The sequence below is a fragment of the Humulus lupulus genome, chromosome 2, assembly GCF_963169125.1.
Source record: "Humulus lupulus chromosome 2, drHumLupu1.1, whole genome shotgun sequence".
NCBI lineage: Eukaryota > Viridiplantae > Streptophyta > Magnoliopsida > Rosales > Cannabaceae > Humulus > Humulus lupulus.
The window spans coordinates 24,607,243-24,628,428 of NC_084794.1; the positions used below are offsets into that span (position 1 = coordinate 24,607,243).

The 21,186-nt window shown below is 33.3% G+C and overlaps 1 long non-coding RNA gene across 1 annotated transcript; it reads right to left on the bottom strand.

Annotated features, from left to right (window-relative positions):
* Positions 1 to 8,235: 8,235 nt before the first annotated feature.
* On the bottom strand, positions 8,236 to 20,581 carry LOC133815913 (uncharacterized). Its single transcript, XR_009884903.1, has 4 exons — positions 20,403 to 20,581; positions 20,139 to 20,243; positions 15,603 to 15,650; positions 8,236 to 8,322 (listed from the first exon to the last, which is right to left on the bottom strand). It is a non-coding gene; the product is annotated as an uncharacterized LOC133815913 (long non-coding RNA).
* Positions 20,582 to 21,186: the final 605 nt, after the last annotated feature.

The following is a 21,186-nucleotide window of genomic DNA, read 5'->3' on the forward strand; positions in this document are numbered from 1 at the left end:
TTAGGAGAATGGGATTAGATCACAGTGTATATTATTATAGTTAATAAATAAATAAGTTTAGTCAACAAGGATAATTTGTCAGACTGTTATTGTTAAGAGTTGGACAGTAGTTTTAGTAGATAATTGAACACAATTAGAGTGAGCAAAATAGCTGACCAACCAGTACCGGGGGTGCGGTATGGGGATGTTATATTTTTTTAATAGCTGCGGGGCTGTTTAAGATCCTAACTCAGCATATGTATTATATTATATAAACTTTTTACTATAATATTTTAAAAGTTTCATTTAACCTTTCATTAGAGTAGTGTAATAAATCATCAACCTATTGGGTAATGCAACAATCATTTATGTTTAAAGATAAAAACTCTAATGCATCACGAAAACTAATTATTGTCAATGCATAGGCCACTTAAGAGCCAGGGAAAAAATGTAAGAAAATATTTTACACAAATTTGATTAGAGACTTTTTTTAATATATTTTTTTAGATATTTATAATTTTTGTAAATTTTAAAAAATTATACTACATTTAAGTTTTAATTTTTTTAGAAAAAAAATTATTAATTTATTCATTCAATTCAAATATAGAAAAATGGAATCCTTTAATTTTAATTTTTTTTCTCTAATATTCCAAGGTCCAACCAAGACTTAATGAGCAAATCATCTAAAGAGAGGCCACTAATATCTTTAAAGACTAGGGACAACATTTCTACAATCATTTTCCAAATAGTGTGCTCTAATACTCAAAGAATAGCACAATTTCAAAGTTTACAAACAAGCCATGATCTCCAAGGGGATGAACTGAATGAACATTTATAATGAGGAAGTAGAAGACTTTACCACTGTCATCTCCAACCACTGCTGCAAACCACTTTAATGACAGGAAATTACATCATATAAGAGAATTTTTTCAAAACATTGAAAATGTCTATTTTTTTTTCTTAATTTTCTTGTGGTATTTTTTTGTTTACATTTATATTGGAGTTTTTTTTCTTCATATATTTGTAATATTTTAGTTGTATACCATAATTTATTTGTTAAATTATGTTATAAAGTTTACATAGCTAGTTTTAATATGTTTTGAGGTTGTTTTTACAATTTTAATCTATTTGTATTATTTTTTATCATTCATATTTTATAAAATATTTTTTTTACATTATTTTTTGAAAGAAAAAAAACAAAGACCTTCATCATCATGTTTTTTTATTTCCATTTCTTCTTCTTTTCTTTCGTTTTTTATCTTCTTCAACCAATATTTTTTCCGCAGTAACCAATTATTTTTGGCAAAACATTTTTATTTTTTTATGGTAGTAATCGTATGCCACTGTAATATATTTTTTAGTGATATGTGGTACCTGATTACAACTATAAAAATCAATTTTATTTTTTAAGTGGTGTTGTATTAACTGGTTACAACTATAAAACCAATTTTAATTTTTTTTAATAATATACCATTATCAAAATACCAACGAAATTATAACTGGTTACTTAATGAGATTTGGAAAAAAATAATATGAAAAAAATAAATTAAATTGATCATGAAGGTAACTGGTTATTGCTAGGTCTGAAAAAAAAATATGAAAAAAAAGAACCAGTTGCGATAGTAATCGGTTAATTAGCCAGACTTGAAAACAAATAGGACCCAAACAAAAAATCTAAACAAAAAAAATTTAGATATAAAAAAAATAGAACTAATCGCAATGGTACCTGGTTACTTAGTTAGGTGTGAAAACAAAATCACATCTAAACAAAACAAAAAAAATCTAAATTAATCGTTATTGTAACTAGATACAACTAGGTCTAAAAAAATCAAATATGAATAAAAAGAATCACACACCATTATACCCGATTACTTAAACAGATCTGAAAATAAACTAGAAATTAGAACAGATCATGACTGTAACCGGTTACATATAGGTTTAGAAGAAAAAAATTAAATATGAAGTGCAAACTCAGATTTGAAATAGAAAAATTCAGTTGTGAAAAAGAAGAAGAAGAAAAAGAACAAAGAGAATAAAAAGAAAACTAGGAGAAGAAGAAAAGAGAACTATGTTTGATTTTCCCATATAAACTTCTCTTTATGACATAATGCGGCATCACTAAGTTTATAATGGGCCTTGGGAGGAGGTCTCCCCATTGAAGCCCGTTGAGAACCACTAAAACCCAACGTAATGAGCCTCCACATAGTAAAAGTTGAAGTAATAGCTATGAATTTGTGTGAAATTAGAAAAACAAATTAAAGGTTTATAGGTATAATATAGATCATAGTGATTTTCTTCTTCTACAATCAAAGTAAAAATGGTGATTTCTAGCAGTATTTGTAGGAAAAAACATACAGTTTATCATCATGTGGTTTCTCATTTAATCAAAACATAAATAGAAATTTCTAGAACATACTTATATTGAAATAAACAATCAAAGAAAGATAAAGTAAATTACTTACTTATATGGAGCCGAATTAATGAGACTCTACTCTTTCAGTTCTCTTTCATTTTGCTATTTTCTGATTGCTAGGAAATGCCAAGAACTGAAACGCTTTACAGAATGCAACTACAATCTTCCTTGCCAATTTTTTTTTTATCAAACTTAACTAATGTGGGCAATTTTCTCAACACATATGAGATAGAAATTTAGAGAAATAAGAAGAGAGAGTGGCTAGAAGAGTGTAATCTCTAGGATTTTCTATAACTGAGGACTTATCCAAAATTGTCTTTGAAAATCCTAGCTATATCATTTGATTTATAGACACAACCTTGGGCTTATTTTTTTAATTAAATTAATTATAAAATAAAAGGTAAATAAGCAACATCATGGTCGGCCACACCATGTGGATTAGGCTTATGATGTGTCTTAAATTTAAGGCCCAATAGACTCAAATTCAAGACCATTTTATTTATTAATTTTATAATTAATTAATTAAATAATTAAATCCTTATTCAAATTAACTATTTATAATTTGAAACTTGATTTAATATTATTTATTAATAGTAACACAAAATTTTCATTATTAATAAATATGCCTGATATTTTTAATTAATAACTCTCTTCTTTTCTCTAATTCGTGTAAATATCACAAAATTGACCTAGTCAATTCGATATTCTTAATTGATAATAAAATAATTGTTTTTGACATTTAGACTTAATTTAATCAAAGACAACGTGGGGACAATGGATCCATGAATACAAGCTACAATAAGTTATTGTGAGTTTATTTATATAGTAAATTATCTCACAGCTTATTAATTCTCCGTGACTTCATTATAGACTCATAATTGGACTCTTGAATTCATAGAACGTATTTCCACTAATGTAAATATGCTATCAATTATTATAACCACTGCCGTTAGTCAATCTTCTATCGATGACCTACTAATGAGCCGAGTGAATTTTAACTTTTTACCCCTCATTGGTATTTTATCCTTAACTCCTACTAAGTTCCTTGTAAATGATAATTCCATAAACTTAATTACAGAAATGAGTACTCAATAAATTAACTATTTGAACTAAGTTATTAAATAAATCATATGTTCACTTCTATTACAGAAGTTATAGATTGCATATCTATGTTAAATACTCTCATTCAATTACACCATTGAATCTCAAATATGTAAATATATGTCGTAGGGTAAGCTTTTAACAAACAAGTCAAAAAAATTAGATAATATAATTAATAGAAATATTATCACTCAGAATTGAGATCGACTTGACCTATGGTCAACGTTGTGACACTGATTAGATTTGAATGATACTTATTTATCTATCAATAATCAATGCCAATGTTTCCCTTCAAACTACTACCACTACAAAATGGTGCATCCCAAATTTTTTGTGTTGTTAAAAATTCTTTATGAACTATGCACATTAGTAAGTTGTGGAACTTCTTTTAGATTTTATCCTATGTAGCTAATTTCAAAATACTGATGTGCTAATGCCACATATATAATTAAAAAGGGAAATTTGACTTTTTATGCTTAATGGGGTGGTGTAATGTAACGCCCTGGCTATCCCAGAATAGTTACGGTGAACGGTGGATCGGAAATTTGACTCATTGCCTGAGTCCTTTGGTCAAAAACGTGCTCTAAGTATGATTAACAGGTTAAGGTACAAAACCAATAAAAAGGAAATGGAGATTTTATTACAAACTGCTCTGCAGAGCTAAACAAAACATTTACAAGAGGTTCTCAGTACAAAATGGTCACTAGTGTTTGAAATTTACAATCCCGCCGACCTAAGCGGCAAAAATAGGGTAAACCCCCTAGTTCCTCTGAGAACGCCTTGGCCGTGGTGGTCAAGCGGCCGCATATGTACACAACACCACATCAGCTCTCCACTCAAGGCTAGGTGAGCTTTTCTTTCCCTTTACCTGCACCACATAGCACCCATGAGCCAAAGCCCAGCAAGAAAACATAACAATTCTCATAAAAAATTTCAAATGATTATCATTATAATCATACTGAACATAAAGCTTTCAAACAAGCAAATGAACATCACATGATTTTAGCGGGAGAGTGGCTGTTGAGTAAGCCACTAGCCTCCAAGCTCTCTTTTCTAGCGGGAGAGTGGCTGATGGGTAAGCCACCAACCTCCAAGCTCTGTTTTGTAGCAGAAGAGTGGCTGATGGGTAAGCCACTAGCCTTCAAGATCTGTTTTCTAGCAAGAGAGTGGCTGATAGGTAAGCCACTAGCCTTCAAGCTCTGTTTTGTAGCGGGAGAGTGGCTGATGGGTAAGCCACTAGCCTCCAGGCTCTGTTTGTTCATCGACCCTCAGGGTCGGTCAGGCATTAATGCTCCTTGAGTCATTCAATGCTAAAGGTCGATTAGATCTAATCTCTGTTGGCTTGCGTGATTCACGCTAAGGCCGTTCTGACAAGTAAGTCAGCGCTTCCTGACCTGTGTCCAGTAACACTGCCGAGCCTGACAAGTAAGTCACAGCCTCACAGCTGATACTAACACTTTTGTCGATTCTGTATTCAATCCATGTCCATATTTATACAATCAACATGCCTCACAAATATCCATGCATGTCACACTTGGGGTGCAGTTTCTTACCTTTGATTCGAGCTAGAATGAACAAAAGAGCAACCTCTGAGAACAGTTTAGCTTTTAGTCCTTTAGCGGTTACCTAATCACAACACATTTGGGATACCATTAATAATCAAGATAATCAAGGGTCTCAAACCATTATTTAACCTCCAAGAGATCAATCCAAGCTAATCCAAGTAGCAAGGACACTCCTGAGGCCTAAAACTAGGTTTCCGGGGTCAAAACGAGCAAACGGGGCGAAAACAGGGCAAGGGCTGCGGCCCTAGCACCTTGGGCCACGGCCCCCAGGGTTCCCAGAGGCTAGGGCCGCGGCGCCCAGCGAGCACAAGCTCCCCACCTGCTTCTTCAAAGAAGGGCCGCGGCGCCTCAAGAACAGGGCCGCGGCACTCCACCCTGGGCCATTCCCAACCGCGTTTCTAACACTCCAAAGCCTCCAAAATCATCCCTAAACATTCCCCAATCATCAAGACAAAGTTCCCAAGCTTCCCCATGCATCAAAACCCTCAAAACCCAAAGCTCGAACGAACCGAAAACTCGACAATTCACAAAATCAATTCAAAGCTTAGAAACTCGGAAAAACTCAAAACTTAAACTTCGATTACCTTCAATTGGGTTGTTTTCCGTCGAATCCTTCGGTTAAGAAGCTTCTAATCTTCCCTAGGATCGCTATGCCTCGATCCTCACTCGATTCCGACTCTTAGAACTCAAGATTTCGTCAAAAAGGCTCAAACGGTAAAACGAACTTTGAAAAGGGAGAACGGAAGGTTTTCTATCGTATGTTCTATCTGATAAGCTACTTCAACCTTAAGTAACCTCAAATAAAACCTAATGCTCGGGGTCCCGAAAACACCCCGGGGACATTATAGTCAAAACCTCCAAAATTTCACCCTGATCTCAAATATTCCCAATTTATCATCAAATGAACATTTCTATTACCCCAAAATTGACCCCATTATGGTAAAACCGCTAATCCACTAAAAATAACTGTCTCATGTTGCTTAGCTCGAATATATCTCCATAATAATAGAATCTCATTCACAAATCAAGTTATGCACCCAAATACACAAATTACCCTCAACGGGCCAAATTATCATCATACCCCTGTAATTGTAAATATGGACTCATATGCATGCATTTCACATCATAACATAATATAATCAACATATACATGCATTTAATCGATTAATAACATAATTAAGCAAGTATGGCCCTCCCGACCTACTATTCATGCCGCTAAACTCATCGGAGAATTCGGGGCATTATAACTATCCCCTCCTTACTGAAATTTCGTCCCCGAAATTTACCTGAACAGCTCGGGATACTGACTCTGCATATCCGACTCCAGCTCCCAGGTCGCCTCCTCGACCTTGCTGTTCCTCCACAATACCTTAACCAAAGGTATTGTCTTATTCCTGAGGACCTTGTCCTTTCTATCAAGTATCTGAACTGGCTACTCCTCAAAGGAGAGATCTGGCTCAAGCTCCAAATCTTCATAACTCAGAATATGGCCCACATCAGATACATATCTTCGAAGAGCTAATACATGGAACACATTGTGCACGACAGACAACGCCGGAGGCAAAGCCAATCTGTAAGCCACCAGACCAATCCTCTCCAGGATCTCAAATGGACCTACAAATCTAGGACTTATCTTGCCTTTCTTCCCAAACCTTCTCACCCCTTTCCATGGAGAGACTCTGAGGAAAACATAGTCTCCTACCTGGAACTCCACGTTCCTGCGCTTGGGATCTGCATAGCTCTTCTGTCTACTTTGAGAAGCAAGCATTCTAGCTCTAATCTTCTCAATAGCCTCACTGGTCCTCTGAACTGCATCAGGACCTAAGTATCTCCTTTCTCCTGTCTCATCCCAATGGATGGGAGATCTGCACTTCCTGCCATATAGCATTTCATAAGGTGCTACTCCAATGGTAGACTGGTAACTGTTGTTGTAGGAGAATTCAATCAAAGGCAGATACTTACTCCATGACCCACCGAAATCCAGTACACATGCTCTTAGCATGTCTTCCAAAATCTGGATCGTCCTCTCAGATTGTCCATCTGTCTGAGGATGATAAGCTGTACTGAACTTCAACTGTGTCCCCATGGCTGTCTGTAAACTCTTCCAAAACTTGGAAGTGAACGTGGGGTCCCGATCTGACACGATCGACCTAGGTGTACCATGGAGCCGCATGATCTCTCTCACGTAGAGATCTGCATACTGGTCAACTGTATAAGTAGTCCTCACTGGCAAAAAGTGAGCTGACTTGGTGTAGCGATCCACTATCACCCAAATGGAATCATGCTGACCTGTAGTCCTGGGCAAGCCCACCACAAAATCCATTGTGATGTCTTCCCACTTCCACTCAGGAATATCCAGAGGCTGCAGTGACCCTGCCGGTCTCTGATGCTCAGCCTTGACCTATTGACATGTCAAGCACTTAGCCACATATTCTACTACATCCCTCTTCATCCCCGGCCACCAATATAACGATCTCACATCCTGGTACATCTTCGTGGTGCCTGGATGCAAAGAGTAAGGTGTAGTATGAGATTCATCCAAAATCTCTCGCCTCAATGCAGTGTCTAACGGAACACATATCCGCCACTTGTATCTCAACAAACCTACCTCAGACACTGTATAATCTCTGGATGCTCCAGCCAGAACATCCTCCCTGATCTTGATCAGCTGAGGATCACTCAACTGACCTTCTTTGATCCTCTCTAACAATGTAGACTGTAGCATAATGTTAGCCAACTGGCCCACCAGGAACTCTATACCAGCCCTGGTCATATCATCTGCTAACTCTCTGGCTATCAGCCTCATACCATGAATCTGCCCCGGACCCTTCCGGCTCAAGGCATCAGCTACCACGTTGCAATACAAGAAAAAATGCTTTTAATAACTCCAAAAATGTGTTATCAAAATCTACGATAGGATGGTCCATGCCCCACAAAACTAAGTGTTCGACAACTTCATGTGAAAGTTGATGGCTTAGATTGTGACATTTGTTGCATGGACAAAGAATCTTGGCTGGAAATCCAAGATTCGTCATGGCTGTCTCAACAAACTCTCTAGCTTTTTGCTCATATTCCACCGTTACTCTACAATTTTAGAGCATACGTCAATTATCAAGCACTAACACTTAAACTTATATCCAAAATAAACTATATGATTTTGGTTACTAACCTGTTCAGATGGATCCAACTTTTATCCATCTCCAATGAATTTGTATTTGATGTTGTTCTCTTACTAAAATCTTGTTTTTTGTCTGGGTTTAACAACTGTTAGACAAGACAATCACATTATTTGCGGTTGTAATATCAGGGTCATGATTAACATAGCTCTCCAAAGTTTCTGTTAGGAGGTTGGAGGATATTGGAACCAAAATGATTAACTTATAATTTATTTCTTTTTGGGTACAGATAAAAACACTGAATTTTTTCCCATTAATTTGATGGTTTCAAGTGAATATTTGTTATCTAATTCTTATCTAGGGTGCATGTGAAGTGGACAACTTCAAATTTGATGCACTTGACTAGGTTTGCTTTACTACTGGAAAGAGAAATAGATCTTTGATGTCTGTATGATTACACAGGAAAAAAACTATTGTTTGGTACTGTCCTAAGCATTTTTAGACTAGTCTTCATTTCATTCTACTCTAGCTTGTATCCAAATTATTAGATTCATATTCAACAGATGTGTTCAATTTTTCTGTAGACTGATTTTAATTTTAGCGACAACTTTGAGTATCCGTTTTACCAAGTAAAAATGCCTAAAATGATTTTATTTTTGGTGTGAGTGTTTTTTACACAGCCTATTATGGCCCTAAAATTTTTTGGACCAGATTAATAAACCAAATAGATTTTATAAAGTCTCAAAATTTGTTAAAAAGATTGACCTATTCCTAGTCAGCAGCTGTTTTATGGTCTCTATTGTAACTAGTCTAATTAAAACCTCTGTTTCAGCTAGATTATTTGGCTTAAAGCTTCGATCTAAGGCTAGGACTTCTAGAGCTATTCAAATGACTCAATTCTTGTCTAGTCTGTATTGATTGAGAGCTGTGTTTGCTCTGTTTGTTTTTCTGGTTGTTTTCAGTGTGTTTGTGAGCTGTGTTTGCTCTGTTTGTTTTCTGGTTGTAATCAGTGTGTTTGATCAATAAATTGCCTTTTTCTTGATCAAAAAAATAAATAAATAATAGTAGGTTATTTTTTTAGCTTCAGTTATTTTCATGAAGAATGGTTGCCATTGGTATATTTGTTAGCTTTAGTTATTAACTTAAGATGATCGATTTGTTTCTAACGTTTTTTTTATGGATCTTTAGTAAACAATCACTAATGTTTACTTAGCTCTCCAAAGTTTCTGTTAGGAGGTTGGAGGATATTGGAACCAAAATGATTAACTTATAATTTATTTCTTTTTGGGTACAGATAAAAACACTGAATTTTTTCCCATTAATTTGATGGTTTCAAGTGAATATTTGTTATCTAATTCTTATCTAGGGTGCATGTGAAGTGGACAACTTCAAATTTGATGCACTTGACTAGGTTTGCTTTACTACTGGAAAAAGAAATAGATCTTTGATGTGTGTATGATTACACAGGAAAAAAACTATTGTTTGGTACTGTCCTAAGCATTTTTAGACTAGTCTTCATTTCATTCTACTCTAGCTTGTATCCAAATTATTAGATTCATATTCAACAGATGTGTTCAATTTTTCTGCAGGCTGATTTTAATTTTAGCGACAACTTTGAGTATCCGTTTTACCAAGTAAAAATGCCTAAAATGATTTTATTTTTGGTGTGAGTGTATTTTACACAGCATATTATGGTCCTAAAAATTTTTGGACCAGATTAATAAACCAAATAGATTTTATAAAGTCTCAAAATTTGTTAAAAAGATTGACCTATTCCTAGACAGCAGCTGTTTTATGGTCTCTATTGTAACTAGTCTAATTAAAACCTCTGTTTCAGCTAGATTATTTGGCTTAAAGCTTCGATCTAAGGCTAGGACTTCTAGAGCTATTCAAATGACTCAATTCTTGTCTAGTCTGTATTGATTGAGAGCTGTGTTTGCTCTGTTTGTTTTTCTGGTTGTTTTCAGTGTGTTTGTGAGCTGTGTTTGCTCTGTTTGTTTTCTGGTTGTAATCAGTGTGTTTGATCAATAAATTGCCTTTTTCTTGATCAAAAAAATAAATAAATAATAGTAGGTTATTTTTTTAGCTTCAGTTATTTTCATGAAGAATGGTTGCCATTGGTATATTTGTTAGCTTTAGTTATTAACTTAAGATGATCGATTTGTTTCTAACGTTTTTTTTATGGATCTTTAGTAAACAATCACTAATGTTTACTTAGCTCTCCAAAGTTTCTGTTAGGAGGTTGGAGGATATTGGAACCAAAATGATTAACTTATAATTTATTTCTTTTTGGGTACAGATAAAAACACTGAATTTTTTCCCATTAATTTGATGGTTTCAAGTGAATATTTGTTATCTAATTCTTATCTAGGGTGCATGTGAAGTGGACAACTTCAAATTTGATGCACTTGACTAGGTTTGCTTTACTACTGGAAAAAGAAATAGATCTTTGATGTGTGTATGATTACACAGGAAAAAAACTATTGTTTGGTACTGTCCTAAGCATTTTTAGACTAGTCTTCATTTCATTCTACTCTAGCTTGTATCCAAATTATTAGATTCATATTCAACAGATGTGTTCAATTTTTCTGCAGGCTGATTTTAATTTTAGCGACAACTTTGAGTATCCGTTTTACCAAGTAAAAATGCCTAAAATGATTTTATTTTTGGTGTGAGTGTATTTTACACAGCATATTATGGTCCTAAAAATTTTTGGACCAGATTAATAAACCAAATAGATTTTATAAAGTCTCAAAATTTGTTAAAAAGATTGACCTATTCCTAGACAGCAGCTGTTTTATGGTCTCTATTGTAACTAGTCTAATTAAAACCTCTGTTTCAGCTAGATTATTTGGCTTAAAGCTTCGATCTAAGGCTAGGACTTCTAGAGCTATTCAAATGACTCAATTCTTGTCTAGTCTGTATTGATTGAGAGCTGTGTTTGCTCTGTTTGTTTTTCTGGTTGTTTTCAGTGTGTTTGTGAGCTGTGTTTGCTCTGTTTGTTTTCTGGTTGTAATCAGTGTGTTTGATCAATAAATTGCCTTTTTCTTGATCAAAAAAATAAATAAATAATAGTAGGTTATTTTTTTAGCTTCAGTTATTTTCATGAAGAATGGTTGCCATTGGTATATTTGTTAGCTTTAGTTATTAACTTAAGATGATCGATTTGTTTCTAACGTTTTTTTTATGGATCTTTAGTAAACAATCACTAATGTTTACTTAGCTCTCCAAAGTTTCTGTTAGGAGGTTGGAGGATATTGGAACCAAAATGATTAACTTATAATTTATTTCTTTTTGGGTACAGATAAAAACACTGAATTTTTTCCCATTAATTTGATGGTTTCAAGTGAATATTTGTTATCTAATTCTTATCTAGGGTGCATGTGAAGTGGACAACTTCAAATTTGATGCACTTGACTAGGTTTGCTTTACTACTGGAAAAAGAAATAGATCTTTGATGTGTGTATGATTACACAGGAAAAAAACTATTGTTTGGTACTGTCCTAAGCATTTTTAGACTAGTCTTCATTTCATTCTACTCTAGCTTGTATCCAAATTATTAGATTCATATTCAACAGATGTGTTCAATTTTTCTGCAGGCTGATTTTAATTTTAGCGACAACTTTGAGTATCCGTTTTACCAAGTAAAAATGCCTAAAATGATTTTATTTTTGGTGTGAGTGTTTTTTACACAGCATATTATGGTCCTAAAAAATTTTGGACCAGATTAATAAACCAAATAGATTTTATAAATTCTCAAAATTTGTTAAAAAGATTGACCTATTCCTAGACAGCAGCTGTTTTATGGTCTCTATTGTAACTAGTCTAATTAAAACCTCTGTTTCAGCTAGATTATTTGGCTTAAAGCTTCGATCTAAGGCTAGGACTTCTAGAGCTATTCAAATGACTCAATTCTTGTCTAGTCTGTATTGATTGAGAGCTGTGTTTGCTCTGTTTGTTTTTCTGGTTGTTTTCAGTGTGTTTGTGAGCTGTGTTTGCTCTGTTTGTTTTCTGGTTGTAATCAGTGTGTTTGATCAATAAATTGCCTTTTTCTTGATCAAAAAAATAAATAAATAATAGTAGGTTATTTTTTTAGCTTCAGTTATTTTCATGAAGAATGGTTGCCATTGGTATATTTGTTAGCTTTAGTTATTAACTTAAGATGATCGATTTGTTTCTAACGTTTTTTTTATGGATCTTTAGTAAACAATCACTAATGTTTACTTAGCTCTCCAAAGTTTCTGTTAGGAGGTTGGAGGATATTGGAACCAAAATGATTAACTTATAATTTATTTCTTTTTGGGTACAGATAAAAACACTGAATTTTTTCCCATTAATTTGATGGTTTCAAGTGAATATTTGTTATCTAATTCTTATCTAGGGTGCATGTGAAGTGGACAACTTCAAATTTGATGCACTTGACTAGGTTTGCTTTACTACTGGAAAAAGAAATAGATCTTTGATGTGTGTATGATTACACAGGAAAAAAACTATTGTTTGGTACTGTCCTAAGCATTTTTAGACTAGTCTTCATTTCATTCTACTCTAGCTTGTATCCAAATTATTAGATTCATATTCAACAGATGTGTTCAATTTTTCTGCAGGCTGATTTTAATTTTAGCGACAACTTTGAGTATCCGTTTTACCAAGTAAAAATGCCTAAAATGATTTTATTTTTGGTGTGAGTGTTTTTTACACAGCATATTATGGTCCTAAAAAATTTTGGACCAGATTAATAAACCAAATAGATTTTATAAAGTCTCAAAATTTGTTAAAAAGATTGACCTATTCCTAGACAGCAGCTGTTTTATGGTCTCTATTGTAACTAGTCTAATTAAAACCTCTGTTTCAGCTAGATTATTTGGCTTAAAGCTTCGATCTAAGGCTAGGACTTCTAGAGCTATTCAAATGACTCAATTCTTGTCTAGTCTGTATTGATTGAGAGCTGTGTTTGCTCTGTTTGTTTTTCTGGTTGTTTTCAGTGTGTTTGTGAGCTGTGTTTGCTTTGTTTGTTTTCTGGTTGTAATCAGTGTGTTTGATCAATAAATTGCCTTTTTCTTGATCAAAAAAAAAAAATAATAATAGTAGGTTATTTTTTTAGCTTCAGTTATTTTCATGAAGAATGGTTGCCATTGGTATATTTGTTAGCTTTAGTTATTAACTTAAGATGATTGATTTGTTTCTAACGTTTTTTTTATGGATCTTATGGACTCTTTAATGATCTTTTAAGCATGTAAAAGGTTTCAGTTTGAGTAACAATACAGATTTTTTGTAGGCTAAATTGCTGATTGAGTTGGTTGTTCTAAAATTTGTTTTCTTTGGAATATAATACAGTATATGCTTGTATTCTTATGCAGAGATCTTTCAGGCATGATAGAATCATGGAAGGTCTTAATGTTACTGAAGAAATGTTGATCTAAAATAGCATGATTATGTAGTTTTAATATAATAACTGTAATCATAAAGATTTATATATGATCTAATGCTTTAATATAGTTGTATGTAGTTGTCTAGTGGATTAATTAGAGAAAATATTATCAAAGAAAGTTAAGTATAGTTAGATTCTTCTAATTGTTTCTGTATAATCTTTCTAATTTCAGAAAATTAAGGATGGGACTTGAGAAGCTAGCTTGCAAGTTATGATTAAACGAGAATCAAGTATGGTTCATAGTCTCTCTCTTTGTTTCTTCTTGGCTGGTTGTTTATCGAATACATTTTAGCGCTCCCTACTGTTTAAAAGGTTCACTTTCATGAAGAATAATAATAGTAGATTATTTTTTTAGCTTCAGTTATTTTCATGAAGAAGATTGTGAGTACTACTTCACTCACAATCTTCTTGTTTATCCATCTATACTTTTGGTAAAGCTCTAGTTTTTCTCTTTCTCTTTTTCTTTTTTTCTTTTGTCTATACACTTATTTTTTCTTTCCATTCCAGATTTGTGAATTTGAGTTGGGGATTTTGTCTTTTAATAGTTTTTGGTCGTTGAGATGTACATTGGTGTTGTTCAACTTCAAGGTTTCCTCTTTTAACTTTTTTAGTGGAAATTAATTCTAGCGTGGCTTTCAAAATCTCTAAATATGCTTTTGAATGCTTCCATTTGATGACACTCAATGTGAGAATATTGAGAGTTTGATTGAGAATGATGATGAAATTGAAGATCCTTTGCGTGGTGACCCTACAGCTACATGTTTTATTCAATTTATTTCTCAATGCTTTTGCATGAGCTCTCTTGAAATTGGGCAAATAATTAATTAATGGGTTTTTATACAAAACATGAGTAGAAAGGTCTTAAGTCCAAAAATGCAACTCTAGCATGTTTCAATATGTTTTATGATGTTAGATGCCAATATGGGATTATTATGGTGACAGTGACCATGTGTGAGCTAAGGTTGAACAGAACCATGGGATGGGACCAAGCTAAGAAATTTTTGTCAATGGGTTTATGATATACGAGCCACTGATATGGGCAGCACCACATCACAACAAATACATAAGGTGCATCTTGATTCTTGAGCCTTACTTATGGTGAATTTTTATAAACTACTTGTAATTCATTCATTCAAAACTATTAAATTTGGTTCAACTAAAGCCTTGAGTGCTCAGAAGAAATGAAGAGCTAATAATATTTGTTTGATTTGAAATCTTTTTTGGGCAAATAAATTTATGAGTGGGGACTTTATGAGCTTCAAACCCATTAGGCTCTGCACTGATCAGAAGATTAAGAACTGAACTCATTTCCATAAAGGATCAGCTAGCTATCTGAGTCATAATCATCAAACTGATGCTGAGGAGAGGAAGTGAACTTTTCACCAAACAATTTTTTTCTTTTCTTTTTCTTTTTCCTTTTATGTTATAGCAGTTACTTGATTTTCTAATACCATGGTTCTTAGTCCCACTAAAGATTTATTGGTCTAAATCTATTACTAATTTCTAGGACTTTAGTTTCATTAAGCTTTCAAGAGATTCTAGTGTTGTTTTTAATTTAATATTCAGATTCTAAAATGGTAGCCACTAACTAATTGGGTTTGGATCAAAGACACAATTTTAGCTTGGGTTGTGGAAATTAAATCTAATCTATACATATGGAAATAATGAAAACAATATGACTAAATGAAAAATTTAATCTATACATATAATGAAAAATCTAATCTATACATATAAAAACTTACCTAACCATCTATCAATACCAAGTCAAAAAATTCAAACAACACACAATAAGTTTTCTTCCTTATATCACCGCAGCACACAAACAAATTTTCCAGAACCTACTTCTCTAATACACACAAGTTTTCAACCTTCCGTTATCACCGCAGCACACAATTTTAATCTCAGAACCTACTTCTCTATGGATGAATATTTAAGATATTCAAAATCCTCTAACATTTTTAAGATATTAATAATAAGAGTTAAAAGAACAAATTCCGTACCTCTTGCAAATTACCTTTGCAATGCTCCTTGCCAATTCGATCCCCAACCTAAAGAATATAATCAATACATAAAAGATTAATATAAAATTAAAATTTGTCCATAGATATTAAACAAGCATGTATGATAAACTAACAAAGATTATAGAAAAGACATGTATGATACCAACAAATCAGTCTCTTACATGAAACTGGTTAGAGTAGAAGCTGAAAACGAGTTATTAGTTCAGGTCATAATAAATACAACACAAAGGGTCACCTTAGTTTGATTCCTTTAGGCGCGTATTATTTGGCTCTGAAGAGAGGAGAATAGGCAGCTGAGGAAGAAGAAGTTAATGTCAGACTACAGATTTTTTACACTTTGAGTGTGCATGTGCGGTCCAAGAACTAAAGCAATGGAGAGTCACATATATACATAAGTTGATTGGTGGAGAGTACTAAAAAAAAAACGTGCATGCAGCATACACTTAAAATAATCGCATTAAGATAGTAGTAGTAGTAAAAGTCATAATAATAATATTTAACGAAAAAATACAAAAAAAGAAAAAAGTTAAAACGTTCATAAAGAAGTTTTCATGGAGTTGGTACATGCCTATGATAAGCCTCCAATCCAGGCCGTGTACACTAGGAGGCCCGGAAATAATTAGGTTTTTATGGTGATTAATTGTACCTTGTTTTATTTAGTTTTATTCTATTTTATTAGTTAATCTAGTTGGCTGTTTTAGGGCTGAGTTGTAATTGTTGTATTTGGTCTTTCTTTTTCCTAGCTGGCATTAGATTGTTATATTTTAAAAGGACCAATGCCTATAAATAAGGCAGGGGTCTCATTTAGAAGGCAGCTTGTGATAGAGAGATCTAGACTTAGGAGAGAGCAGCCCTCTCAAAAGGTTGTAATTGGAGATACTAGCAAACATGACCAAGTTCGTTATTTTAAACTAAGTTCAACAAATACAAAGTACAAATATATTATACAATATGCATTTATATGTATGTATATGTATATATAAACTGTACACATGACATATCTACTACTTGATTCTATGTGCATAGTAAGAGAAGAGAAAAATAGGAAACAAAAAAAGAAAACAAAAGAAACTAGATTCCATTTTCCCATTATTTCACTTTGTACTTGAACAACAAAAAGCTAAGGAAAAAATATTCTGCTTTTGACAGCATATATCTACTAGCCTAGTTCTTTTTCTGAGAAGAGAAAAATAGGAAACAAAAAAAGAAAACAAAAGAAACTAGATTCCATTTTCCCATTATTTCACTTTGTACTTGAACAACAAAAAGCTAAGGAAAAAATATTCAGCTTTTGACAGCATATATCTACTAGCCTAGTTCTTTTTCTGAGGTTATGTAATAGTTGCTGTGTAAGATATTTAATATTCATTTCCATAGTGGGTAACTTGAGATATCATTCTCTTAATCAAAATGCTTAAGTGAGTTTATTAAAAAATAATTAAAAGTTTGGTCAAAATGTAACCCAATAATTCAGCATAGATCAGATTGTGTTGCATAAATATTTGTTGAGTTGTCACTTTCTTATCTTATGCTAAATAGTCTCATTTACTAACAATGGAAATTCTCTTTTCTTGTCCTAAATACACCATAAATCATACATAGAGTGAAATGAGAAAGTTTACTAATGATTTGGTAAACAATATATTTTTATGTATATAACATATATATATTTAGGTGACATGTGCTCTGATGAAAGCAAAAAAATAATATTGTAATTGGTTGATTTTCACAAGGGGTTGGCTCCATATTACTTAATAGAGCCTCCACTTTAGTTTGATTGAACACAATGTTGGTTTTGGTGAAAAGAGAAACGTATGTTATCTTCAGCCATAGAAATTGACAGAAAGGTGTCACAAACTGATCTAAAAGTAGGTATATAGGTATCACTAGGAAGCAAATTTATCAAGCAAAGAACTTCAACCATTACACATAAGCCCCCTTTATGAAATATATAAATAAAACATTATGCTTTGGCCTCCAATAACAGGCCGACCCTATGTAATATATGTAGGCATGAAAATATGATTCTCCCATAAAATAATAAAAAGATACGCATAACTAAAAATAACATTAATTGAAAGTTGAAACATACAAGTCCATTAAAATCAAAAGAGTACACCACAAAGAAAACAGAGTACTCAACTCAGCAATAAAAACAAAGAAAAATTACCATCATACTAAGCCAAAAGGCTACATAATATTTATTATTTGAAGAACTACATAATATATATGCAGTACATATATATATAAAAGCCAGACTCTACTCTACCCTACTATTCTCAAGTCATTAACATGTTTTTGAAATCCAAACTTTATTTCTTCTCTGTCTTTCTGAAACATAGAGCATAAATCCTACTTGATTACAAGGTTTCTATTTATTCCTTGTTTGGTAGTATTTGTCCCAACTCCCAAAAGCATTCTGCTTCCCCAGAAATATCACAGGCTTTTTTCTTAACTTAAACAGAAAGTCATTAAAACCTTCTTTATAAACACAGCAACATTTCAATTTAATCTTTCACTTTTATAAGTTAGCACGAAAAAAAAATATATAGTTTCACCATTGTACCGATAAATATATATATGTAGACATATGCCTATCTACAACATAAACGGGGCATCATATGGCTTGTATTGGAGTAACTAATAACAAAAGACTAACAGAGCAACAATCTACACAAACCCACACTGCAAACAACACAATAACACTAAATAGCAAACCAGATGGGTCTCAAATCAAGCTATCCATGCATAACATAAAAACTAAAACAAGAACACAAGAAGAAACACCTCAACGAATTATCACAAACACAGAGAAAGGTCAATAGTTTCAGCTGAACATAAATATTACGATTTAGTACAATTGAATAAAAATAATTCATCATTGAAAGATTCCATGAATATGTCAATGGTATTTGTATAAGTTGTCTTTATACACACTTTTCTCTTTAATGTAACTTTGACCATGTTTGTTCATCTTTGAATTAGATAAGAACAAATAATTCTTATCTAAAAATGGTTCAATTAATGAATTAGAATTTCATTACCAAATAAGGCAGCCATGCAGCCATCACCACATACCAAAGACAGTTACTTACATGGAATAAAATTCCCTACTAAACCCAATATCACAACACTATCTTTAAAAGAACTTTATAAAGAAAATATAAATATTTCATGGGAGTGTTATTACTGCTACCAATAAGCCTTAGAAAAAACTGATTAGAAGATGTATTAATAACTCGCACACCATTGAGAATCTCATGTTTTGACCCCTGCATTTTTTTATTATTTGAACTCACCCACTTCGTCAAAGTTGATATTGATACCAAAATCTTAAAATAAACTTTAGCAAAGTAGACTCAACATACATATCAGCATATTTAGTCTCACACAAGCTCGTTTTTACAGTTATATCCATTTTTTATTGTTTTTGAGACTAGTTTTACAATCATTATCAAAATTATGGAACTTTATAATTAACAACGACAGAGAACTTTTAGTAGAACAACCAAACACTGATATAAGCACAGGAAAAAGAAGAGTTGTATTCTCATTTATACATGGAAATGAAAAGAAACATCAATGATATGAGCCATTCATGGTTCAGTGACTTTAGTATGAAACAGTATACTAAATGCAGGTTTCCTACTGTAAGTGATTTCCTACTGTATTAATTTACATGTACTTTAGCTAAACAATAAATTTATTATGTTAAATAATTAGAATACTATCTTTTTAACATAACTAGGAGGAGCTTTTATATTTATTTGGTACCAAATTATTTCAGAGCTTGTCTGTCTGCTTATTTTACAGTGTAATGTCTTCTTTTAACCACCCATTTTCTTTTTTTTTTTTTATGGAAAAAATGAATATATTGAACAAACCAGCAAGATTACAAACCAGCAAGATTACAAACCAAGCTCAAAGAGCCAAACAAAAACAGAAACTACTGAGAAATAGCCCCTAAGAACGCCTCCACACAAGACCTAAAAAAGCAATAAACCAGCAAGAAAACAAACCAAGCTCAAATAGCCAAACAAAAACAGTTATAACTGAGTAATAGCCTCTAAGAACGCCACCTCACTGGTCCTCACTTTCAGCTTAGGCAACCTGGCTAGTCTAGATCTAATACTGAACTTAATCAGCTGAATTACAGGACCAATAGCCAAAGATCTCATCTCAAACACACAGAGATTTCTATTTCTAGAGAGCAATATACATGGTAAAATCTTATACATGAAATTTATTAATGGAAATTAATAGCTAGGAAAATATAGCAATTATATGATCAGTCATCATATAGCAAAGCAAGTACGACACCCTACTAAATTCTGAGACCACCTGATTCATTTACAAGAGTGCAATTTTCTTTTTCCATTCAAGTAAGATTGTATTCTATCATATACAAGATTTACAACACCAAAGAAAAATGTGAACAAAGTAAAAAAAAAAACATAAAAGAAGTTAATTAAGCAAAAGAAACATGAAAACAGTAAAGGTGCCTAATTTGTGTACCTGAGAATGAGTGAAACAGCTGGTGGGTTTGAGGTATTTCTCAGAATAGAAGAGGCTCCTCCATTGATAGAGCAAAGGAGAACTTGGTACAAAGAGAGGGCTGACCTGCAAGAGAAAGCTACGGGTTAGGCAAGACTGAAGAAATGCAGAAGAAATGCAGATTAGAAACAAATGTCCGATAAAACAGAGCAAAAATCTACACAAAACCCACACTGCAATAACAAAAACAAAACAAGCTACGGGAAGACATGCAAGAAGGTTGACCTGGAAGAGGGCTGACTTGCAAGAGCAAGCTACGAACGGACCACGAACTGAAACCGAGAGACCGAGAGACCGAGAGACCGAGTCTACGGGAAACCGAGAGAGATAGACCACCACGCACGGACCAGGAATGGAAAGACGAAGAACATTGAAGATTGAAGGGACTGAGAGGAAAGGGAAGACCGAAGAATGGTTGAGGAAATGGGTATTAGGGGAAATGGGTACACGGGAAGTTCAGTAAAAAAAAGTTAGTAAAAAAAGCTAAGTTATTTTGGCGGTACATTATTTTAAGTTGCCGCCTGAAATTTTTTTTATTTACCATAACTCTTTTTAAAATCTATTATAATCATGTGTTATGGTAATGGGTATTTGGTGTAGTGTTGGCTTTTCCTGGATGATACAAAATCTCACAATCATAGTCTTTCACTAACTCCAGCCAACGCCTTTGCCTCATATTCAGGTCTTTCTGGGTGAAGAAGTATTTCAGGCTCTTGTGGTCTGTATAGATCTCACACTTCTCTCCATAGAGATAATGCCTCCATATCTTCAAAGCAAAAACCACAGCCGCCAACTCTAGATCATGAGTAGGATACCTCCTTTCATACTCCTTCAACTGACGAGAAGCATAGGCAATAACCCTCTCTGATTGCATCAAAACACAGCCCAAACCCTGAAGAGAAGCGTCACAGTAAATCACAAACTTCTCCTGATCTGTCGGAAGACTCAGAATCGGAGCTGTAATTAACCTCTGCTTCAGTTCCTGGAAGCTGTTCTCACACTTATCTGA